This window comes from Patella vulgata, chromosome 3 (assembly GCF_932274485.2).
Source record: "Patella vulgata chromosome 3, xgPatVulg1.2, whole genome shotgun sequence".
NCBI lineage: Eukaryota > Metazoa > Mollusca > Gastropoda > Patellidae > Patella > Patella vulgata.
The window spans coordinates 79,381,422-79,408,685 of record NC_065881.2 but is presented as its reverse complement, the minus strand read 5'-3'; the positions used below and the strand labels follow the sequence as shown (position 1 = coordinate 79,408,685).

The following is a 27,264-nucleotide window of genomic DNA, read 5'->3' as shown; positions in this document are numbered from 1 at the left end:
ATCCGGGCAAACTTTCCCCCATAGCATTAACAAAAATACAATTTCGAATGCAACTATCTACAATAACGGCTCTGTGTGTACGAGAACAAACGCCACAAAAAGGAACATATGCCGACCAATAGCTACGTCGTTCTAATAGTGAATAAATGTTAATCGGTTGAAGAAACTGTGGTGGTTCATTGGGTAAGATGTTGGCTAGGTTCCCGTGTTTGGACCCGGTTTTGGCAGATAAACTTCGTCGGGATAATACGGGGTGGTGAACACATAGTTCCCTGAAACGGACAACGACGTATAATCATTGGGATAGGATGAAAAACCGAGGTCCGTTGGTAGTTGTAATCCGATATAAGAACAGGACAAGCGCTGCTATCCGGGCAAACTTTTCTCATTGCATACTCTTTGGCGTATATCCGTATTCATTAGCCCAGTCATAGCAGTACGTTAAACCTCATTTCACTTGTCACTCTCGGTGATAATTGACAATATATTGCCATCTGACATATTAACCGACCTCGGCATGGCTTACAAAGAAAAGACACAAACAGTAGAGGTAAAAACTATACGAATGAATGGACATATCACTTCTTATTTCAATACGGTGTTGACCACTTCATGCAAAATCATCAAACTTGGAAAAGAAAAATGTTTCTAAAATAAATTATGACCCGAACAGTGATGACAAGGTTACGCTGACAAGACCAAAATTTCCACAAAGTAACAAATGTGTGACTTTAATACGCGCCGTCATCCGTATTGCTATTCATACAATTAAGCATGTGATACTATTCACGTTAAGGAGTAGCTAAACAACTAGATTGAAATAAAAACTATTTCGAGAAAACTCTTTTATTCAGCAGTTGACTAAGCCCAACAAGTTGAAAGAGAAATACAAAGCATGTGATACTGTTCACGTTAAGGAGTAGCTAAACAACTAGATTGAAGTAAATTAAAATCTATTTCGGGAAAGCTCTATCTTTCAGCAGTAGAATAAGCCCCAACAAGTTGAAAGAGAAAGTAAATCGTTGGAAAGACAGGTGGGTATATGCCAAGCGTGTGAGCATATATAACTTTACAATATATCCAATTTTAAGGTGTAATTTTAAAAGATATATCGGCCTAAATTTTGACTAACAAATATACATGGTTTTCTTTGGCCATAACATAAAAATAAAGCCTATTGCTTGTAAATTTCTTTCACCTTTCTAAATATGCACATATTACAATTGGGTATCAGGGTTTTATAAAATATATCAACTGCATGAAGTCGTAACAATATGCGCAGTGGAATAAGGAACCCAAACCAGACAAAACGCCAAATTACAACAGTTTAGCAATAAAATGAGTAGGTCTAAGCAAGGCTCGCGGCCACCCCTTTAAGAATATGTAAATATAATGTCTTGTGTTTCATATAATGTAGTCCTGGCATGAATTCATTAGAAAATGTCCTACCGTCACTTTTTGTGTACTGTACTAGGCGGAGGGAGTTAACGCCTTTTGTGTATCTTGTTAGGTTAAATAGTAAAAAGGGGTTTGACACCGACAAGATGTTGATATTCGATGTTTATTAATAATTATTTTTCGGCGTCCCTCCCCCCCTCTCCCTGTCAGTGTGGACAGGATGGGATAACAAAAACCAAGGTCCCGTGAACGCATTTGCGTGGACGTAAAATATCCATTGACACTTAGAATTCGATATAAGACTAGGCCATAGTGCCCGTCTCCATTAGCCCAGTTGGAGCAGACCCATTTCATTTCATTTCCTAAACGCATATTTTGCCACATTGTATGTGTATGGTTAGAATTGAGAAAATTCACCTAAAGTAGCTAAGTCTCTAACTCAATATCATCCACCGTCTTCAACATTGAAAGCACAAACTATTTGTCAATTTAAATCAACATTGCTGTTGTGATCTTACCGGGAAAAGATGGGCTTCTGATATCCAGTATTTAAGACTAAATAAACATTTTACCATCGATACACGAATCGTGCACCGAAATGCGTTTTAGCGCCATTTGTAGTAAGGGACTGGAAGAACGAGGCTAGACATATTCCACTGTCAAACGGTGACGACATATTCTTATCTGGAGAGCATGCGAAATAAATAATATCGATGTAGACTGGAATAACCAGACGTTAGAGATGGCCATTCGATTGAGATTTCTGGCGTATTTCGTCGAACATAACTGATTTGAAATTACAATAAAAACGGAAACATTTCAATGTAAATCAGTTTATATTCATTCATATTACATTATTATATGCGTTGCGACCCATTTGTGTCAATTTCTAGGTCCCAATATTAGCTCCTTTAAGCATTCACTTGAATTCGAAACTGTGTTCCTAAGCAGAAGTATGGCGAGCAGACGGACACATTTTAATATTACTTTGCTTTCTTAGAAAGGCGACGGACTGTGAAAAGATAATTTTAAACAAAATTTCCCTTTAAATGCACCTTTTTATCAATAAAAAGTTTTCGTATCTATATCGGGCTCGTGGCGCACTGGGCTATTCGGCTAGCAAGTCTTTTTAAGTGAAGAACATACTCTGTTGAATACTATTTATTGCGCAACGATGTTTCTACAAATTGTTTTCGTAGCAGCCGTGGCCTGTAAGTTGTTTGTTCCATATTAATGTTCCTGATACTTTTGCATTAATTTCGATTTTTATTTTTATTCGGTCGGTGGGGTGGGGGAGATTTTATTTAAACTTTGAATTTTCGATCTTCATATAATTATGGACTTTAATGTATTGACTTTGCAAGACAGGATACAGTGTTCATTTAAGGGAGACTGTTTGCAGACGCTGGCAAATTATTTATACATGTGATTTTTAATTCAATTTTCTTTTTTTATTTTATTCAATTATCGCCTGGTTGGGATATCTTTAATTGTACTTTTAGTCATTGTCAAATACATATTATTTGGGACGTATAAAGTTTCTTATGTAAATATCGTTTTTCCAATAAATGAACATGCGATGGGGATTAACGTCTGCACCAACCGGGTTAATGTCTTAATGAAGACATTTTGCCGCACAGCAACTGAATTCCATCTTTCAACGTGTACACGGGACATAGTATCATGTGTACCAGCAGTCCTCGTTAAGAAATTGTGTCGTATTATTTAAAGCGACAATTTCGTATTTTGTAAGAAAGGTAAAACATAATTATTTCTATGTCTTTTGCTCAATAGGTTGTCAACTCACTATTATACGATCATAGGTATCATTCTCACACTTAAAAATCATTCACCCCGGAAACAATAACACAATTTTCTCTCTTGCTTTTCTATTCCCCCCATGGAATAGCTATCTTCAAACGTTTGAATTTAAAGTTGAAAATTATATTTTTGCCAATGTCTCAACTGGCAATAGTGAATTATGGGATTAATAGGATTATTCTTTAACACGGTAGAACTGTTTATAGATACCATCTATTTTGAGGCTTTATTTTAATACATTTTAAAAATATAACTTAAAAATATGAAATTGTCGCGTTAATACGATTACCGCCGAAATGCTAATGTAACCTTATGGCAAGTGAACACCACTGGGGTTATAGTAAAATACAAATACTTTCATATATTGGCCGAGAAAGTTCATCTGAAGTTTCTGGCTTGGTTCTACTAATCGTTGAGATCAGAGGAAAACAGAGGTCTCATGTACGTTTAATAAAACCCTTGACATTTGGAATCCAATTGCTTAGCCGGCAAAATTTCCTTCATAGCACACTTTATGGCGTATACCCGTCTTCATTAGGTGCAGACAAGTAGGACGTTAACACCTATTTCATTTGATTACTTTCACATAATAATATGTAAAAGCTTAACTATATTGCAGCAAATAAATTGTTATACAAGACACCAATATCAACACACTCTTATACGTAGTAAAAAATGAAAACGATAGACTTTTATCAAATTCTTTTGCATATATTATTCTAATTTGATAAAAAAAAAATCTGGCGTTGTAATACCGTAGTCAAACGAACCTTGCTCGGAATAAAATTGAATTTTAAATTCCTGGATATACGAAATGAATTCTAAAAATTCGGACTGTATTCTGAGTGCATTCAAAATAATCACCCCCATGTTCAAAACTTTCGAGATGCATTTGAAGTGGCGAAGTATTGAACGGCATGCCAAGTGTTATGTAAATGCACCGGGACTGCATTTTGCATATTCTTACAGCATTGGAAACATTCTAATTGCATCCGAGGGAGAGTTGAAACGGCAAGCCACTCCAAATCCTTTCAAAATGCCCTCGTTAGGTAAAATGTCAGCCTATTTTTTGAAAGTTGGATCTGTCCAGTTTAACTAATGCTGCGGTCGATACATGGCAATGGACTTGTAACTCCCCCGATTTGCCTGTCTCGAAGAGCAGATTACACCATTAAATTATTGCTGTTAAAAAAAGACCATTAAAAACAACGGCATATGAGTTTAGGCAGAAGCCTTCAACTTGATCATGGTACAAAATTGCGACCTAGGTTTAAATAATCCCTCTTCACGTTCTCCCACAAGTCGAGTCAAATATTTCAGGTCAATTCCATGTGACAAGCTAGTTCCCACCGGGAGGGCTAGGGGACAGAAAATCCTCACAGCGCATGCGTACAAATATATTTTTCTCCATGCAGTCACTTACTCGAATTGGACTCTCTAGTGGGTTTTTTTTTTGGAAAAATGAGGTGGGGGGGGGGGGGGCTGCCCAATTTAAAACTCTTTGGTTTAGGTGATCAAAATGATCTCCGTACAATAACAAAATTTCCATTTGCAAGAATTACAAATAGGCTAGTACTAGGCATTATTAATAAATTTCCGACCAATACGGAGCACCAGACCATAATTATTGCTTTACATGACGACTGGGTGACGTTTGATGACAAAGATATTCGAAGTAGGCTGGTCAGACTGAAGACAAAGAGAAAGCTGGGTGAAAATATAAATTATTCCAATAAATCTTTAAAATTATATGACGATTATCTCGACAAGTTTTTATTTCAAATGTACATACGCACTTTTCAATCCTTTTTAACAATTTCATAATGTTGTATATTAATGTAAATATGAATACAGTCTAATGCATATATGTATTGTATATGATATTGTATTTAAAAATTTGTGAATAAACATTTTTCAAGAAAAAAAAAAAAATGTTTGTTAATGTCGTGAATTTAAGTTAAAATTGTCCATAAAATAGATTTGCGAAACGCCACTATTTTAACTTGAAATATTATATTAGTGGATTTTATCTAAAATGCTTAAAATCGTTTTGTGAAACGCATCCACAATTTTAAGGAGATTTAAGTTTTCGTGAAACAGGGTCCAGGTTTAATAGATTCAGAGCGAAATATTGACGTAAACATAAATCATTTCGTTTGCGGTATTCATCTATTAACTGATTTGACCGAAAAAGTACGTCTGAATTGACAAAATTTGATGAATTGTATTTTAAAACGTATTCGGCCCAAACGTTTAAACGCACTTTTTTATATTTGCATATTTTATCATTCAGATTGATTAAAATAGTCTGTCATTATTTACTTAATACTCTAATTGTTCAATGAAACTTTTCTTGCCGTAGAACTAAGCACATTTTTTTTTGTGTTAATCTGGTTATCCGCGATATCTAATGGATTGAGGAATATACGATACAATAAAATCCGAAAAAGATGCTACTCGATTCTTCCAATTCTCGAATGGTGTAAAGCAGGGTGGTATTTTGTCACCGATATTATTTAGTATTTATATTGACGAACTGCTGACTAGATTCAAAGCTAGTAATATCGGCTGTCGTATTGGAAATATCTACGTAGGTGCCCTGTCTTATGCCGATGATATAACGTTATTATCCCCCTCAAGACAAGGTCTTGTTTCTTTACTAGAGATAGCCTCAGAGTTTTCTCTGCAATATGATATAAAGTTCAATCCTGATAAAAGCAAACTTTTAGTTTTTAATCACACCTCTTGTAACGATGAAGTTAAGCCTATACCATTTAATGATAAATTTGTAAATGTTTCATCCTCAGAACTTCACTTAGGTAATCTCATTAGCGCTAACTCAAAGGGGGATAATCTTAATCACCATATCAACTCTTTCACTGCGAGGGTAAATGTCACTTTAAGTCAATTTAAATATGCCCATTGTTTAACCAAATATAAATTATTTAAGAGCTGTTGTATGCCTCTTTATGGATGTCAACTATGGGACATGTCAAAAAAGAGCATCGATAAATTTTACTGCTGCTGGAGAAAGTGCATAAGGAGACTGTGGGGAATTCCACTACGCACCCATAACTCACTTCTACATCTCATCTGTGACGACTTTCCTATCGACATGCAATTACATAGGCGGTTTGTAAAATTTATCGTAGGAATACTCGGAGGTCCGAATGAATGTTCTAAAATATGTGCCTATCATGCCCTAAATGGGAGCCAATCAAATGTCTGTAATAACATTAATATTATAGCTAATAAGTATAATTTTTCAAAATACGACCTAATGTCTGATCCTACCAATATTTTAAAGAGAATGACATGCCAACAGAATGATGATGATACTCTTAAACAAAATGCCGGTTTAATCAAAGACATGATTACTCTGAGAGAAAATGTAAATGATATACAATCAAAAAATGAGTTGAATGAAATTATTGAATATATTTGCACTGTATGATATTAATTTGATGTACTTTCTTTCAAACAACACTTTTCATTGAGTTTTGTTCATAATTTTCCTTTAATATTTATATTTTTTGTATTTTGTGTGTGTACCTTGAGTACGAAATAAAAATATTATTATTGTCTTATAGACCAACGTAAATAATAAACAAAATTTTAAAAAAATGACTGTGTTGCTGACGGGATAGACTCGCAACATGATTAGCGAGGTGCCCGTTTCTAGCTTAAGTTAGCTGAGGAACTGCGCCGAAACATAACCATGACGGGAATGGTCTGTAAGAGAATGCCCTTTAGTAAATCCGTAGACAGATCCATTGATATATTGTCATAATAGTATGTATAGAGACCTTTTCCAGTGACAGGAGTATGCCCAAGCGGCCGGCGTCCCTATGACAACGTAATAATACATATTTCAAAACGATTAAGCACACTCTGCTTAGCACACGACAATCGATACACATAGTGTGTCATTGGACATTTGGGTTAGTCAAATTAAAGGAAATACTTGAACATGTCCATGGTTACTCGCGTGCTATTTCATGTCGAAAATTGATAAATTTACTAATATTGGACTATTTCAGGTTGTCTTGTTGAGTGTCAGATCGACACAGAAAATTGTAATGGATACAGTGCTGCCATTTCTGCATGTAATACAAACAATGGTCTGACTGGAAATTCAGTGTTGTCTTTTGATGAATTACCCGCATTAGGTTCGGGTGATATAACTGCTACATGTGGGTAGGTATTTTGTGATGTTTGTGGTGTAAATCTCCCTGGCGTTAAAAGAATGAATTTCAGTTTGAACGTAACGAGATCTCGGCCAATTACTGGTGTTTTATCTGGTTAACCACAGGCGCTTTTTAGGTTGACATTTATACTTTATCCATGATCTTTAAAGTAACTGTGCATGATTTGCATTTTTCGGAAATTATCAAATCGCAAACGGCTTATTCCACGATAGATAATATGTACTCAGATTGATTATTTAACATTTAATTATGCAAGAGCTAAATCTGCCTATTCCAGGTCTTTCTTTAGTCCCTAAATGTTACAAATTAAAAACAGGTCCATCAATTAGATTGGACAGTGGACTTTGTTTTACATTGGGAACACCTAAGATCTATCTATATAATTTGATCTCATCATATCTGTGTAAATACTGAACGGAAATGAACTATTATCTGACTGATATTCCTATTAAAATATGGCTTGAAACATTGGGGTTGATGAACGGACAAACCTTTCGTTTGATATTCACATTCTGTGACCTTCCGATCTAGAATCACACGCGGTTTTCCACCGTAGACCTTGTATGAGTATGAATATACCTGTATGCAGAATCTGCTGGTTTGTTCGACACCCTTATCACAAATTATTACTTAATCATTCTGAGAGATAACGACAGCGGTCTAAGATCAATAGAAACCGAAAGTAAAATGATCATAACTTTAAATTTGCTGATCATCGTTTGAGGTATTGTAGTGTCACAGTAGTTCATGTTCCACTACCAATCCGTAGGTTACTTCCAATTCCCATTCTCTTAACGATCCGTAACTAATTGCCTGTAATTTGATGAGTAGAAGTAAAGATTTCAACGAGAACAGACGTCTTGTTGTTTCTGCTCCTCTACTCGTCGCTGTCTTGGCTAGAATAGCTAGTATCTTCGTGGTGCCAACTAATCAGACCTGCGCTTCTAGAATAACTGTGGCACGGCATCACATTGGTGTCAGAAGTTGTTAAAATTCAACGAGAATTTGTTTTTGAAGGCCACGTGTCAGTGTGACTTCCCTATCATCGCCGACTTCGGTCGAATATTGTGAAAGATTGAAGCCTCAGAATCGACACTCCCTTTGACATATTTAACCCCGGTGAGACCTTTCCTATTATATTTTTGAAATATGTATGTTGTATTATTGTCTATGTCGTATTGGATCATACATTTAAATTTTGATAGATATTCAAGGACACGGTGGACCTAGCAATTTGCTTTGTTATAGTCTGTTTTGTAATAGTGTATTGTTCCCTGTATGTGTGTAACAGAAGCCTATAGTCTATTTCATTAAAGTGACCCAAAATAATTTTTGTTTTCCCATTTGTTCTTAAAACATTTCTATAATCTATTGTTGTTTTAATTTGTTTTGTTTTCTATTTCTAAGAATTTATGAGTGCTTCCGAGTTGTTAAAATTTATTGAACGTCACCCACTCTGCCAGCCGACTACATCTAGTGAGCGTGTAGCTGTTCTTATTTCTGACAGTAAGGGACGTTATCTACACCAACAGCTAACCGATAGCCATTTCCCGTTGGAGTTTCTAACCTACCCAGCTGCCCGTATGGCTACCTCTGCTCAGTCTGTCATTGAAGATTTGGGTCATATATTTGAACGTCATCACAAGTTAATGGTTATCTTCTCCTGGCTTGGGACGTGTGATATTACTCATAAACGCTGTCGTCCTGATACGCACATTGTTCTTCGTTATTCGGCGGGGGAAGATATTTCAGCAAAGTTGCTGCCAGAGTTTAAGAAGCTGAGGGACTTTGTTATTTCTTCCAATCACAGTATTAAATTTGTCGGACTTCCTACCTATTCGGCTGTGGCCTACAACCAACATTTGGGTTACAAAGAGCCAACTCCAAAAAATATTGACAAAATTATTGCCAAGCAAACTGCACAAATAAATTCTATTATTTGTGACTTAAATAGATCCTTAGGACGCAACACATTGAGGTTTGATTTTGACCTGGTCAAAAATAGGCCACAAAGACGTCGTACCATAAATTATACACTATTGAAAGACGGAATTCACCCTGGAGAGTTGTTAGCAAGGAAGTGGTTGCATAGACTCCAGCTAGACATAATCAAAGAGTGTTGGATAGACCACGAAAGTCTATCAATTCATCTAGACCCTCAAGAATTACATTCATTTTAACCTAACATGGTCACTGGAAATCCATGGGGTAATATCGATACAGTAGCAACTCCTGGGATAGGAGGTGCCGAATCAAATATTGATGGTTCGTACACAAACCCCCTGAAGATCATATGCCGATCTTGTCACTACTACAACAGCAACCAAGGGGGATATGCAAACACCAGAAACCATGGGGGTAATGATTGCTTCCACTATTAATGAAAATTGCTGATAGTATAGACAAACTAGCTGGAGATGTCAAATCTGGACACCAGTCCATTTTACAGCAAATGCAATCCCTTAATGAAACCATGTTTCCCAGAATCAAAATCCTTTAAACAGAGATTCAAACTCAAGTACACAACAAATCTCATCTACGCCAAGAGCAGGGCACTGTGCCCCTCCTTTACAGCCGGATTTGAACACCATCAGACATTGAAGGTCTAACCACCCACTTCCGCCTCAAGAGAATTGGACGCTACCACATGAAGATGCACAGATTCATAGAGCCCCGCCGACCCATATGGCTACTGCCAACCATAACTACAGATCTGATGTACCAAGGCAGAAACTTCCAACATTCGATGGCACTCTAGATATTGGGATTCTTTCATGTTGCCATTTAACCGAGCAGCAATCAGAAATAACTGGGATGATGTAGAAAAATTAGACCGTCTTATCGAATGTATTAGAGGTCAAGCAGCAAGGTTTCAGGCCTCCTTTCCATCACAGATACAACACGATTTTGCCACTAATATCTTACATGGAAAAGCGGTTCAAACGCAAGGAGCCTCCGACAACTGCACGTAGCGGCTGGCCGATCTAAGACAAAAACACGAGTCAAATGAAGAATTCTCAGAAGAAGTGCGATGCCTGGTTACATTGGCTTATAAAGACGTTAATCTCGTTCTACAAGACGAGTTGGCAGCAGAAGCTTTTCTGAAGGGTTACAGAAACCCCAGAGTTGCTTATGAAGCCTTAAACCGTAACCCGAGGACTATAGCTGAAGCGCCTGACATCGTTACACAACTGGAGAGCAACTTTAGGCCGAGATGCTTATGTTGCACGAAAATCTAGACGGGTATCATGGAATGATATGTGCATGGATACCTCATTAGATGGGGCCTCAGATGATGGTGTTCGCAAGTTGCCCATGTCGCCAGTCCCACAGCTTCCCCGGTCTATGGCAAGGGCCACTGTTTGGAAGAGGATATGAAGGCTATTAGGGCAATGCTAGAAAAATTGAGAGGTCACCCGGATCCTATGGGCCTAGGATTGTCATCTACTCGATCGAGCCGACCACATTTTCCGAAACATACTACTCCAACAGAGGGTCAAAAACCAAAGTTATCTCCAACTACACCCGAATGCTTTACATGTAGAGAGAAAAACTATTTCCAACGGGATTGTCCAAGGCGTATGTCACGATGTCCAAGCCCTTCTAAAACTGGCCAAAAGCTATACAAGATTGCGGCACAGCCTGATAAAGGGATTCTGGTTCCAGTTACACTTGCCAAAACTGGTACCCAAGGCGTAGTGGACTCTGAGGCTGACATAACTGTTTTTTCAATGGAATATGCAGATAAATGAACGTTGGAAATGGTAAGGAGATGAATGGATTCCTAGATCTTCCGGTACGGATGTACATAGGTGAGATTCCTATTGATTGTAAGATCTGTGTCGCGCCGATACGGGAAGATGTACTGATCGGAATGGATGTGTTAAAAGAATACAACGGAGTTATTCTTGCCAGGCAAGGTGATATCCTAATAGATGGGACACTGGTCTCCGGGCAGCACCGTCATCAAAATGATTGTCATATTGCTAGAGCAATGGATAATCCTGATGAAGGAAAAGTGAGCGTCCTTGACCCAGCCCCTCTGAAATCCGGAGCACACACTGGATCTGTCCTGGCCAATATGACAAATAAAATTCCGATAAGAATGGTGAATCCAACAAATTCGACCATTAAAATTGCAAAGGGGACACTTTAGGGAAAATGGCCGAAACTGTTGCTTGAGAATCTAATTTAGATGATGTATCGCTCGTTAACAAGTCTAGTTGTAGGGCTCCAGAACACCTCAAAGATATTCTGCAAGAGGCAACGAAGAGCTTGCCTGCTGATCAAGCAGGGAGTCTGGTCACAGAGTTCTATGATATTTTTGCTGTGAATGACTGCGACGTAGGATGTGTTTCTGGTATTACACATCATATAGACACTGGTAATGCTAAACCTATACGCCAACCGCCTCGTCGAACCCCACTTGGTACAGTGGATAATGGTAGAGTGGTTCCGTCTACTTCAGAGTGGGCATCTCCTGTTGTCCTGGTTCGAAAGAAAGATGGTGGTGTATTGACTACCGTAAGATCAACGATGTAACGACCAAGGATTCGGTACCCCTTGTCGAACATTTCCGACTGTTTAAATACTCCTGCTGGTGCCTCTATATTTACAACTTTGGACCAAATATATTTACAACTGTTTACCACCAAATAGAGGTAGCTGTCTTCATTAGCCCAGTATAGGAGCAGAACAGTAGGACGTTAAACCCCATTTCATTTCATTTCAAATAGAGGTAGCACCTGAAGATCAAAATAAAACGGCATTTACCACGAGGTACGGGTTGTTTGAATATACACGAATGCCGTTTGGCCTTTGTGGGGCGCCAGGCACATTTCAGAGGGCGATGGAACTTGTTCTTAGAGTCTTCAGTGGGACCATGTATTGATTTATTTAGACGATGTAATCATTGCTTCAAATAATTTGGAGGACCATGTGGAACACCTCCGGGAAGTTTTCAAAAGATTTCGGAATTTCAACTTAAAGCTCAAACCTAGAAAGTGCAAACTCTGCCTGAACAAAGTGCTGTTTTTGGGACACTATGTGAGTGCAGACGGTATAGAAGCCAACAAAGATTTGACAGCTGTGGTTAGTGACTGACCCATTCCACAAAACGTGAAACAGTTAGAAGCATTTCTTGGCTTAACGAATTATTATCGTTGCTTTATTCCTGGATATGCAGACAAAGCAGAGCCATTGTATCAACTGCTTAAAAACGATGTCTGTTTTGAGAGGTCAATAAGCCAACATAACGCCTTTGAATTATTGAAACTGTCTCTTACACAGCCACCAGTTCTGTCCTTTCCCTTACCACAAGAGACATTCATACTCGATACAGATGCCTCGGATGTTGCCGTGTGCGCAGTATTGTCACAGACTCAGAATGGAGAGGAACGTGTCATTAGCTATGGAAGCAAAAGATTTGGGCCAGCTCAGGGGCGTTATTGTGTCACCAGACGCGAATTGTTAGCAATTGTCACCTTCACAGACAAGTATAAGCATTACCTGCCTGGACGAAGGTTCATATTACGAACTGATCATGGCCCCTTGACTTGGCTGTATAGATTTAAATCAACCCAAGGGCAATTAGCCAGGTGGCCAGAGCAGTTAAGCCAGTTTGATATGATCATTCAACATCGCAGCGGAAAGCTCCATGGTAATGCGGGTTCCCTTACACTATAAACCTCTGAATGCCTCGTTCGGCATTTCTGTCCAAACGAGGCAAAAACGTGTCAAAGTTTTTGCCCCGATTTTGCCACGTTGTAACGAGGTAAAAAAAATACCTCGTTTGTCTGGAGTTCCAAAACGTGTTTTTTTAAATTGCCCTGTTTTTGGAACGAGGTATTTTGTTCAGAACGAGGCTGGGTAAAATTGCCTCGTTTACTAAACGAGGTATTGTATCCAAGATAATTATTAGCTGTTTTTGCTGTCAACAAATATAGCCATACAAATAATGTTCGGACCATCATGTGATCAATTGCAGATTTACAAATTAGATTATTTATTTGGGACATGATATTGTTCATAGTTATGGCTTACTACACTGGAGTTCTATTGTGTAAAATAAACGCTTCCCAAGCGAAACAAAACATAACAATGTCACGTGACAATATTACATATGGCGGATACAAGCGTTCTTTGATTACATGCTGTTTGGTTTATTTTTAAAAAATACGGCAATCTGTATTTATGGGAAAAGGAGAATGAATTTCCCCAAATCGAAAACTAGATGACTGGATTATTTATTGAATGGAAAGTGAATATTTTATAAACAAAAATATTCGGATTTGCAGTTTTCTAGCTTAGGTGGATTTGTGATTTGAATCTCGAACTCAGTGTTTATACATTTTATCATAAAATTGTAATAAATGTTTTTCATGAATGAATAAAATCTACAATTTAAAACAGTACAATAACATTATGATTCGACGCTCTACAAATCACTAAAAGTATAACAATTGCTTGTTGAAAAAGTATTACTAAAATGATTTTTTCAATGCAGCAAAACCTACTGGACTGTTTTACTTAACTTATTAGTTTTTAAACATATATTCAAAAAGAATGCGTCTTTTACAAATTTCAATATAACCACAAATGGCTGATTGTTTTAATGCTTAGATAAGTATTAATGCTTTGTATTTGAAAATCAAATTATATAAGCGAAAAATATTAAGATACATTATTTATATCTTAAAACAACGCCCTTACAATATTTATCAGTTCACTAGTTACAATAAAATCATGCATTATAGCTGTTTTTTTTTTATTTATCCCTGGTGCTTCAAATTCAATTTAGGGTGCATCAACATATTTAAAAATGTGTTTTAAAGCTTTAGCTCATTTTATTATATCTTTCTACAATACATAATGCCCGAATTTAAGTATACCAAAAGTTAAAGAAGAAATATGACCAGTTTTTGAGTCATTCAGATATGACTGCCAAAATTGTCATCAGCACGCATGTTTTTTAGGCTAAAGTCTAACCAGAAAACTTAGTGTCAATACATAATAAAATTTATATTCCATTAATCAATTCCATTCCGCCATAGGTTTGTCTTAAACTCGGCATTTGTGTTCATGGGCATCAGGGTCGAGATGGCAACGTTATATGTTTTATTCGTCTAATTTACTATAAAACACCATTCGGTTCGCGTCACGGCTTAACGGCATATTAATACTTTATTCATTGAGATGGTTCCTTTACTTGTGGTTTATTTTTCGAATTTTTGTATTTATTTACAGAGGTTAAAAGTTTAAATGGAAATATTTAAGCACCTTCTTGTTAAACCGTTGAAAGATTTAAGTGTATATTAGGGTGTTAAAAATTAAAAGTTATTCCCTACAAGGTGGTCCCCTACGGTTCTTACCATACAATTCAGCTGTGAAATAACACAGTTTCTTTCATTATGTGTACAACAATGAAACTAGTTCAATTGCAATTTGTCTAAACCACGGTGTTGTGATGTATGCATCTAAATGTTTCGACGACCCACCAATCAGTAGTGGCATGATGATTAAATTTATCGGACATAAAATGTGAAAATGCTTTGGAACTTTCAACTAGAACACCTTGCACTAATTACTCAATATAAGCCAAAAGGATCCACCTTGTTCATTTATAGTCCGGCCCTGTCTTCAGTATTAAAATATTATAATGAACACAAAGTATATTTAGTAATCCGTATAGTAGTAATGTCAATCACGGATTGTGGTTTTTTTTTTGTTTGTTTTTTTTTTGTGCAAAATCCAAAATAACTACGATGTTGTTTAACACTCACTTTACTTTGGTTACCGGCCATTCAGCCATTCGGGTCGTACATGTGTCAAGTATACAGTCATATATACAAACGCATAACTATAGAAGCCTATAACTACAATTCTTAATTTCTACTTTTCGCCCTCCAAAACACGAAAAGTCTTAAAGTAGCAGTCACGACAAAATGTGAGGCGACAGCACGCTATACAAGCCAAAATCTTCTCGAAAATAGGAAATTAATAGCGCCCACGTTTTTTCCTAATTTCTTATTTTCGACTTGCAGTTTGGCTTGTATACCGTCTTGTCGACTTTCGACATATTTTTGTATTTATTGATGTTAGTAAAATGTTACTATGGAGAACGTAAATTTCAGATTATTAATTCCAGACTTCGTAATTGTAAAAGTGCTCTAAACTTCCATAGATTTGTAATGCATATTTCACATAATCCGACATGGAGATGTGGCCATACTCAAGAAGACAGCGACCATTATTTTCTGCACTGCCCAAATTATTCGTCTCAGCTTATCTCAACATTAAATACCCTCCCATTTAAATCCATAAATACAAAAGCGTTCCTATATGGCGATACCAACGAGAGTAACTCGTACAACGAAGTGAGTTTTAGTAAAGTTCACAAGTGTTTAAAACTAATTGAGCTTTGAATAGATAAGGTAATTGGCAGGCGACGATGATTGATGTTAAATGATGATGATGATGATGATGATGATAACGATGATGATGACAATGAAGATGAGTTATTTATATATTTATTTATATATATAAATGTAAGATATAATACCTTTAAACTATTCATCAAAGTAATTTAAAATCCATCAAACGGTTCAGACGAAGCCGAAGATGTAAAAATTAACTGACCAACGACTAACGAAAGGAGGAAGTACATAAGCTAGGCTACATCTACAGGTCAGATGAAAACATAAAGCTGGTAACAAGTTGTACAGGATGATTCTGAAAGATTAAGCATATCCTGCTTTGTACATGACACCCTTTATAACTTCTAGTTATGAGACAAATTAAGACCTTTATGAAAGTTCCCCTTGATTTTCCATTGTGGTTTCCCGTTTTTCAGAGGGGGTGGGGTGAACCTGGCAAGGAACAACGTCTAATTGTTCGGTTTAGACGAAAAATGTTAGTCCCTTATATACACTACCGTATAACTTTACAGATGGAATTAAGAATACAAGTAGGGCAAAATTCCCCTCATAGTGAGAGATCCGGTTCCCACCTGACAAATATGTAAGACGATATGCAGCATAAAATATATAACGTGATTCAACTGAAAGGTGATACGAGAAATCATATTCAAGTTAAACCAACTGTATCTATTTATCTTAAAGTCAGACGAGCTGAATAAACTATGTGATTTGTTGTAATTAAGGTGTCATAAGATTGTACATACCTCTCAGGTAACACAATGAACTCTAAGATCAAGGATGTAAGAAGATAACATAATGACGTTATACCTGCACCCTAAATTGAATTTGAAGCACCAGGGATAAATAAATAAAAATACATGTAGCTATAATGCATGATTTTATTGTAACTAGTGAACTGATAAATATTGAACAATTTATTTAAACAGTACGTTAGTCGTCAGAAAATTTATGAAAACGTGGTACTTTTCTGATATCTAGTTAAATTAACACTTACCCAGATCTTGGCATAAGCATGATTTAAATGATCACGAATAAAACAATTCAGTGCGGACCAAGAATTCTTTATAAGACCGTAAATGCACCACACATTATGTCTCCATAAGATGGTAGCTATAATCCTTCAATCCAATCCCCTAATTAAGTATACCCCCACCCCATCATAAAAAATGATAACATAGCAAAACGGTGTTTAATGCTGATAATCTAAATTATCAAATGATATTCGCCTAAATAGTAACTGAGAAGGGCGTTGTTTTAAGATATACATAATGTATCTTAATATTTTCGATTATATTATATAATTTGATTTTCAAATACAAAGCATTAATACTTATCTTAGCATTAAAACAATCAACCATTTGTGGTTATATTGAAATTTGTAAAAGACACATTCTCTTTGAATATATGTTTAAAAAATAATAAAGTAAGTACAACAGTCCAGTAGGTTTTGCAGCATTGGAAAAAAACATTTTAGTAACACTTTTTCAACAAGCAATTGTTATACTTTTAGTGATTTGTAGAGCGTCAAATCACAATGTTATTGTACAGTTTTAAATTGTAGATTGTATTCATTCATGTAAAACATTTATTACAATTTTATAATAAAATGTATAAAACACTGAGTTCGAGATTCAAATCACAAATCCACCCAAGCTCGAAAACTGCAAATCTGAATATTTTTGTTTATAAGATATTCACTTTCCATTCAATAAATATTCCAGTCATCTAGTTTTCGATTTGGGGAAATTCATTCTCCTTTTCCCATAAATACAGATTGCCGTATTATTTAAAAATCAAACCAAACAGCATGTAATCAAAGAACGCTTGTATCCGCCATATGTAATATTGTCACGTGACATTGTTATGTTTTGTTTCGCTTGGGAAGCGTTTATTATACACAATAGAACTCCAGTGTAGTAAGCCATAACTATGAACAATGTCATGTCCCAAATAAATTATCTAAATTGTAAACCTGCAATTGGTCACATGATGGTCCGAAAATTATTTGTATGGCTCTATAGAGCGTACCCGATACATGACCTATATACAGGCCGCCGCCATGTTGGTGGACAACAACACGCGGCCTCTTCGTAATCATGGTAATAGATTTTAGTACCATCCAACATTGATTGTTTTTCAGAGTAAATAAATATAAATACGCCAGAAAATAATTGATACGTAATATAATATCTGGAATTTTGTATTAAGACCCATATTTTTAATTTAAATACCCTATTCCCGTCAAATAATACGAGTTTCGTACCACACTGGAGTTTCATTGCTTTTCAAGGCATGTAAATATGACTGTCCTGGAAAATTATTTATATACTTGAAAGGGGCAATAAACATGCTTTTCAGTGATAGGTAACATGATATATTATGTAATGTCGTATTCAATCTATATCAAATCGAGCAATGTAACAGCGCTTCACGTTTGAGGCGATCGATCGCTGTCGCTCAAATGTCATTTTAGACGGGTTTTTCATCGCTCTTCCGTAGATAAAATCGCTCTCGTCATTTCTTACAAAATTTCCCCCCCCCCTCAAAAAAAAGGAAGAAAACCCCGAACCCCCAGACTGCAAATAAAGCCCAAGTAAACGAATCCACGAATATCGTCCAATGAAAATTTTAGTTTTGGCACCAAAAATAAGTAGCCTATCGCTGAATTCGATACTCGGTTCTGGAATCACGATGCCTAAAGTAAATATGTGCTTGAAATATTTTTGTTAACGTGAAATTATTCTATTAGTTCCTTTTTTTTTGTATAGGCCTTATGGCAAATTATATAGCAACTGCACTTTATATATTCCTACGGTACTACATATTGGTCATTGAGGTTATCGATCTAAAATTAATTCCAGCCAATAATACTACAAAGTATGCAATATGCAAATAAGATTGTTCGCCTTTGTGCTTGCACGCTGTTAGCTAATAGTTACTGGAAATTTTCCGGCGTTTAGACGGCTCTAACCAATGATAAAATAGTTGGCGACGCAGCGGAAAGTCTGCATTTTTACGATATTTCCTCTTGATTAAAGATGAATAACAGAAATAATAAAATGATTATATCGAATCAGTGAATAATTATTATACCTCAAATTAAAATTTACAAAAAAAGAAAGAAAATATATCCAGTGAGTCAGAACAGTTTTTCAAACGTTCGATTCATCATCACCCTACGTACGGTATCGAGCTTCTCACACGATTTTCTATAATAAGTGTGTGTGTGTGTGTTTAATTAATGGGTTTGTTTTGAAAAAAAATTAAATAAAAATAAAAACTGAATTTACATAGGTCTCGAAATGTCGCGTCAGCAACTAACCTATTAACTTATAATTTTCCACATCAGACATTATCCATGTAGGTACACAAACACGATGCAGCTAGTTCGCCTATATAAATAAATCTAATGGTAATTTTTTAAAAAATACTTAACGCCGTAGAAACAGAATTTTATATTATTTCATATTTACAAACACAACACCGCTCTGTCGCTATAAACGCGTTATATGCCACGATCGAATTCGGATTTTAAATAAACAAATTATTTTATACAGGTTATAGCCTATAAACAAACATCGTTTTGTCGCGATAAGCGCGTTATGTCACGGACGAATTCGGATTTTAATAGAAATTAAATATAAAATTTAAAATACATAGACAAAATCTTTATTCAACATAAAAATCACATGACAAAAGCGCAACAATCATAATTCCAACTGCAATCACATTGTAACTATCGGATCACGTGTAGTCTGGTTCTCCACCGAGATGGCGGCGGCCAATGTGTGTGACGTCATGTGAAATGAAATGAAATGAAATGGAGTTTAACGTCCTACTGTTCTGCTCCTAACGTGGGCTATGAAGACGGGCATACGCCATACAGTGTGCTATGAGGGAAATTTTGCTCGGACAGCGGCACTACGGCCTACTCTTATATAGAATTCCAACTGCCAAGGGATCTTTTACGTGCACGCCAATGTGTACACGGGACCTCGGTTCTTCGTCCCATCCGAACGACTAGACAGCTTTCCTTGTCAGCCCCTCCGTCCTGGACGTCATGTGAATTAACTCTATTTGTTGACAGCAAATACAGCTAATAATTATCTTGGATAAAATACCTCGTTTAGTAAACGAGGCAATTTTACCCAGCATCGTTCTGAACAAAATACCTCGTTCCAAAAACAGGGCAATTTAATAAAAAAAAAAGACACATTTTGGAACTCCAGACAAACGAGGTATTTTTTTTTACCTCGTTACAACGTGGCAAAATCGGGGCAAAAATTTTGAAACGTTTTTGCCTCGTTTGGACAGAAATGCCGAACCAGGCATTCTGAGGTTTATAGTGTTAGCCGTTATCCATTTGATGAGGAATGTAACTGCTATAACGCGGGAACTTATTTGTCCCGCCTTCCATGTGGTGGTTGCAGATACTGCACGAGAGCCCACGATTCATGGGCCAAGTTTGAATCTGATATCGATGATGTGCTTCCTATAGCCGTTCGTTATGTACGAGATCGTGGCTCTGTCATAGAAGAACAGCCATCCGGAGAAAGCAGGCTGGAAGGTTACGACTCTGCGGAGACCAGTCAATTTCAGCAGGACGATCCTGTCCTAAAGATTCTACACACATGGCTTACAGATGCTCCTCCAATTGACAAACAACATCTATTTTCAGAAAACCCAGCATTAAGACATTTTTGGTTGTGTTTTCCACAGCTCGTTCTGACTAATAATGTTATCTTCTATACTTGGAAAGATGAGAGCGGTAACCGCCCCCCCCCCTACTGGTACCAAACAAATTGAAAAGAGTAGTTTTAGAACTTTGCCACAATTCAGTTGTCGCAGGCCATCCAGAGTTTCATCGGACGCTTAGTCGTGTGAAGCAGCATTTCTACTGGTACTCTACGAGGAAAGATGTTGAGAATCACGTTGTAGCTTGTCCACAGTGTTCTGTTCTCAAGAAATCATCTCACTCACACGTTTCTGGCTTGCAAGAATACCGAGCAGGATCGCCACTAGATCCAGTCCAACTCGATATCCTAGGGCCCTTTTCAGAGTCAAGGAAAGGTAACCGATATATTTTAGTACTGGTTGATCAGTTCACCAAGTGGACCAAAGCCTACCCCTTACCTGACCAAACTGCCGAATCAGTAGCTAGAACATTCGTAAATGAATTCATCTCCCGATTTGGAGTTCCGCTAGAGGTTCATACGGACCAGGGACGTAATTTTGATAGCGATATGATGAAGCGGCTTGGCCAGTTGTTGGGTTGGGCCAAGACAAGGACGACGCCCTACCACCCCAGCTCTAATGGACTAGCCGAGCGGTTTAATTGCACATTATTACAAATGATACGATGTTATATTGACCGTCAGGACGAGTGGGGTGAGTATATCCCACTTTTAACTAGTGCGTATCGCAGTACACCCCACACCAGTACCAGTTTAACACCAAACCAACTGATGCTTGGCCGGGAAGTTCGATTACAACACAGAGAGAGAGAAATGGGGTTTAACGTCCACTCGACACAAACTAGGTCATTTCGGGACTAACATATGGTTTAATTTTATTTACATAATTCGCTTGCGCGTAGGGGTCTTTAGCAGTGGGAGGAAACCGGAGGACCCGGAGAAAACCCACGAGGTTGGACAGGCGACCCTACTCCTTGCCACGTACAACCGGGGATTCGAAACCACGCCATTCGACTCAATGACAGACTTTATGATACAGCGCGCTCACGCTAACCATTCAGCCATCCAACCCCCCTCGATTACAACAGGAATTGATATTTGGATTGATTGATCATAAAACAACTCCACGAGGAGAACCTTCGATCATCAATTGAAGAAACCCATGAGCTAGCCCGTAAAAACCTAAAGAGATCGGCTGTAGGACAGAAGCGTCTCCATGGCTATACAAATAAACAAGAAAACGTATCAAGTTGGTGACATAATCTACATTTTGGACACAGCCAGAAGAGTGGGTATAAGTCCGAAACTCCAAGCACGGTGGAAAGGGCCAGCTGTCGTCACACGAGTTCTTGGACCTGTTCTGTTTGAAGTTGCTCATCATAAGAAGCGGACTGTTTACCACCATGACCGTTTGAAACGATGTACTATTGAAAGTACTCCAATTTGGATCAATAAATTGCAACGTCAACTTCGTGTAGACATGACATTACAATCAGATGATGTTGATCTTGTTGATGGTGGTGGTACAACATCTATTGAGGGCAATCTCAAGTTGGATTTGTTGATCTGGGAACAACATCTACAGAGGATGATTCAACAACATCAACGTCACCAGTTATCAGCGAACATGTCACAAACGACTCTACGTTTCAAGGCTCCGTTGAATAGACAGATTGGCCTGGGATACTGGATCCTGGTAGGTCTGTGAGTCAACCGACTCCCAACACCAACTGCTTCCCGACCCAAAGCTACCAGATTTTCGCGTTCCGGACGACCAATAAAGAAGCCGGCTAAATACAACGATGTATAACCTGTTCAGTGATTTTGTGATTGAAAACTTTAAAATGGGGAATCTTGTGTGTACATCAGTGTAATTAAAACTCTAAAAATTAAGGGGGGAATAGTTTAGTGTCACAGTAGTTCATGTTCCCCTACCAATCCGTAGGTTAGTTCCAATTCCTATTCTCTTACCTATCCGTAACTAATTGCCTGTAATTTCAACGAGAACAGACGTCTTGGCTAGAATAGCTAGTATCTTCGTGGGGCCAACTAATCAGACCTGCACTTCTAAAATAACAGCGGCACGGCATCACAGTTTTCTGAATCGCTAGCAAATGGCGATATTCGCAACATCCTCTGGAAACGAAACCGAGAACTTGCAAGCCATTGTAAATTAGTTTTCTAAATTAAATGCTAAATAATTAATCTGGGTACATTTTAGCGTGGATCACGTCGTGAACAAAATATATATTGCCCATAAAGTCATATGACGATACGCGGATTGAACAATCTGAGTTACAATATTCGGTGTTAGCTGTCCAGTTCACTGTATATAGTAATGGATACACAATTCATCCACCGCGATCCTTGTATGAAATGCAATGAGGTTTGACGTCCTAGTGTTCTGATCCGACTGGGCTAATAAAGACGGGGTTCCTTGTATAAACTCCCGTCTTCATTAACCATCTTGTTACAGAAGAGTAGGACGCGAGTCCCCATTTAATTTATGTATTTATATCAACTCATGAAAAATAAGCAGTCTTTAAAATTCAGTAGTTTACAGCTGACAATTTGTAGAAAATCGCAATGAATTGGTTCATTTACACAATATAAAGCCCTACTTTTCCAGGCCGTGTCGGTCGTTCGGCAAAACTGATAATAGAGTCATTCATCGAATAGAGTGGCGCAATCCCAATTGTGTTTTTGATCCCGAATTGTTTATTTCTAAACTAACTGATTAGTGACCAACCCGAATCTGAGATTATACTATTGACTATGCATAAACTGTTTTATTTTTAATTATTAATCATTTGTATGTACCATTGATTCAGAAATTTGAATAAAATATCAAAAGCAGTGAAATGCATAGCGGATACACACATAGCGTGTGGAACAACTGAAACCAAACAAGTGGTAGCCTCTTCTAATCAATATACAGAAGTTCTAAAAACTATGTGTGCTCGTCAGAGCGGTAAGTTGTTCTATTGTATCCCGCCTTTCGAAAAAAAGCAGTGGGCTATTAAAATAGGTCTCATCTGCCCGTCCGTCACACTTTTTGGGGCACGATAATTGAGTGTTCACAATTTAGTGTTCACACTTGGTGGTGTTTATTATGTGCATGCCTTGAAGGAGTTCGAAGGCTAAGCAGAGATAAGCAATTTGATTGGTTGATGCTTTGGGATACAATAACATGCCTTCTGTTTCGCACAGAATGATCAGACTTGGTGTAGGTGTCTATTCGACCATGTGCGTGTTCTACTAAGGTCAAACAGATAAGTAATTTGATTGGTTGAAACTTTGGATTACGATAACTATCTGAGTGAAAGTGATGAAACGCAAAGTATCGATTCATTCCATCAATAACTTGACTAAGCTCGATGATGAGAATTTTCAACTTAGGCTAAGTAGCAATAAGCAATTTGATTGGTCAAGACTATGGAACATAACCCTGATTTTAATTGAGGTAGAATGTTTAAACTTGGTGTAGATGCCCACTAGATGAATGTCGTGACTGAGTTCAATGATTATCATTTTCCGCTAAACCTAAGCAGGGGTAAGCAATTGTATTGACCGATGTTTTGGGACAAGATAACTTTGATTCTAACTGATGGAGAGGTACTTGGAAACCTTGTCTGAGTTCCACCGTGAACACTTTCTGCTTAGACTAAGTACAGATAATCAACTGAATTGCTTTTCAAAAAGATACATGTGCAATTAATTAAATTATCATCTATATATTTTGGGATTGTGGCGAGGGACACCAGCTTCACTGTTGGCTTGTTAATCTGTTGTTGTAATTGTGGTTGAATTAATGAAACATGTGAGAAATCTTGGGCCGTGTTTGATAAAAACAACTAAAAATCTTCTGTTTATTTTTTTCCGTTTGAATTTTACCTTGGCTACTGCACGATATGAATATAACATATAAAAGTGTGCTCCAGGCTCGTAAAACAAACACAGTCCAGATCACACAACTGTATTACAAAAATAGGGTGCTGATGTTTCTTGCAAGATGTCAAGAATTTTACAAAAAGCACAATTTCCTTCTCGTATTCTATCTTTATTTCCACCTATCTGTGTTGCTGGACTGTTGGCCTGGAAAGGTAAACCTCTAGATGGAACTAAAAGTCGAGGTCCCGTGTATCCGTTGGCAATTGGAATTCGATAAAAAGTAGATGGAAACTCAGCTGTTCTGGTAAAATTTATTTGACCGTATACTGCATGCCCGTCTTCACTTAACCCCGATTTCACCAAATGTGTTAATTGATATAGCGACTCAAAAAAGACCACACTTTGTGATATATCTGTATAGAAATGTGTTGTTACGTATATTGATTCTATATCACTTTTTATTTTTATCACTATTTTAAATTTTTATCTACTTGTGGTGTGTGATAATCGACATTTCTGCTATAGGTAGTAAGACAAATTTCATGGCAGCTGTTTTTAGGATTTATTTTTCTGTTATCTTTCCAATTCTAATACAGAGCGCCATTTATGATTTTATAAGAAATTGTTTCTGTTTTCAGAGTATGATGGAGGCTGTGTTAATTATGCTGCCATAACTAAATGTGTATTCTACATACATACTGATAACAACATTACATTAAGCAACAGTCCTACCATCGCCGATTTAGCCACTTACTACTGCAGGTATGTATGATTCATGTTTCTTCATATCTTTGAATATCGAATAGCGAGTATTAAAATACTGTTAGCTGACAGCCCACAGACAAATTGTATCAGTCAAAAACAACCAAAGAACGCCAGTACGATTTCAAAATCAGATGGGCACTTTAATCAAATCATTAGTGATTAATTCATCACATTTCCAAGACATAACGAGAAAGTTTAGAGTCTGTTCACAGTCTATACATCGGTATCTGCTGTGTCCATCGCGAGTGTCAATGAAAGCAGCGCAGCGTCTGTACATGGAGTGGACCAGACGATTGATGAATGCCATTGGCACTTGGAACCACACTCTCAGAAAAGCCTGGCACAATCCATTGGCTATGTTTGGTCTCGGTAATCGTTATTAAGTCTCCTCTGAATTTCATCCCAAAGATGTCCATTGCCCAATCGTGTTTAAGGGCTGGCCAGTGCATAACGTTGACACCGTCCTGCTGTAAAAACTCTGGCAGTGTGGGCACGGACGTTGTCACGCTGGAAAACGTTGTTTCGGTGACGTGGGGTCTGAGAGCTTGATCGATTTAGCGCACTGCTGTGATGCCGCCTCCTCTCCCTGGACCAAGATTTCGGAAGACCACATTGGTCAGAATAACGCTATATGTCGACGCCATATTCTGGTCCTGCCATCTGCATTTGATAGGCAATACCGACTCTCATCGGTGAACGGAACAGTTTTCCATTGCCCGTGTCGCCAGTTCTGGTGTTGTTGGACAAAATGTAGACGTTCACGTCGATGGCGAGGGGTTGGGATGGGTCCACGGTAAGGTCTACGGCAATGGATATTCTCTCTGGCGAGACGTCGGCGCACTGTATCGGTACTGACGAGTCTTCCCACTGTCTGACGTGCTGTCTCAGATGACTTTGTGAAGGGATTCTGCACGTGCTGTCGCACAAGATGGCGGTCTTGTCGCCTTGTGGTCACCCTTGATCTACCAGTTGGGGGGATAATCCGTGGTCTTGGTAACCCGAAAGAGTTGCCGAAGCCTGTAGATGGTCCGAACATTGACTTGGAAGTTATTGGCAACGGCTTGGGCAGTGTAGCCAGTGTCGAGGCGAGGGTCGCGGCATGCTGCTGACGTTGTCGTGTGAATGATTCAACCAAGTATGGCGGGCATTGTATAGGGCTGGTCCCGGTGAACAGCACGTGCAGCATGAGTTACATGAAAATCATGGAGAACACATTACCATCTCAGAAGTCAGGTTGCGTTTTTGAGAACATTTTATAGGTTCAATACCAGTAAATATAAGACCTGATACGACCTCCACGATTAAAGCGACGATTTCAACCGTTGCGCGAATCCCGATAGTGGGGACCTAGCATAAAACGTAATGAGATGGCCATTGTAAGTGCCCCCATAAAGACAGGATAATATCACGGGCACGAAACTAGTCCTGTGCCGAGAAGAATCTGCAGTATTTAACATTTACAGCCTTTCAAATGAATGGGGGGGGGGGATACTGATTAATTAATGACTGTATAAATAAATGGCTGTCAACCAACCTATGAAGTGGAGTAAACAACCTACAAAAGGTTTTAATTAGTCTGGTTATCACCCAAATCCATGAACAAACCTATAATTTCTCGTGTCCACTTTACAATTTTATTTTATTTACAGATACATGCAGTATTATTCGTCTTGTGCAAGCGAAAATAAACAACTAGGAACGTGCAGTAAAAACAAGACCAAAGAAATATACTTATCACTTGTAGCTAAACTCAGACCTGGCATATGTGGAGCTTCATCCATAGTTTCTTCAGTTCTTGTACTGGTTGTTTCTCTTCTTGCCGCTTTCTTTAATTAAATCTTATTAACTAGAGCTATGGCGATCTTATCTGCTGGTTATTTGCCGTCCTCTTATTTTCTCTGCTGAGATTTAAGTGTAAAAAGACAAGCTCTTCTATCGTCTTTTCTGTATTTTTTTTTAATAATATCCCCATGCACTTGACAAATCCCTCACGATGACTACATATTACGTCAAAACTGCAGTATCGGTAATACATTCGATATGATGATT

At 37.7% G+C, this 27,264-nt stretch overlaps 1 long non-coding RNA gene across 1 annotated transcript; it reads left to right on the top strand.

The window, feature by feature from the left end:
- Positions 1 to 2,479: 2,479 nt before the first annotated feature.
- LOC126814419 (uncharacterized) lies at positions 2,480 to 27,171 on the top strand. The gene is made up of 5 exons (XR_007677599.1): positions 2,480 to 2,609; positions 7,260 to 7,416; positions 23,391 to 23,530; positions 25,089 to 25,212; positions 26,865 to 27,171. It is a non-coding gene; the product is annotated as an uncharacterized LOC126814419 (long non-coding RNA).
- Positions 27,172 to 27,264: the final 93 nt, after the last annotated feature.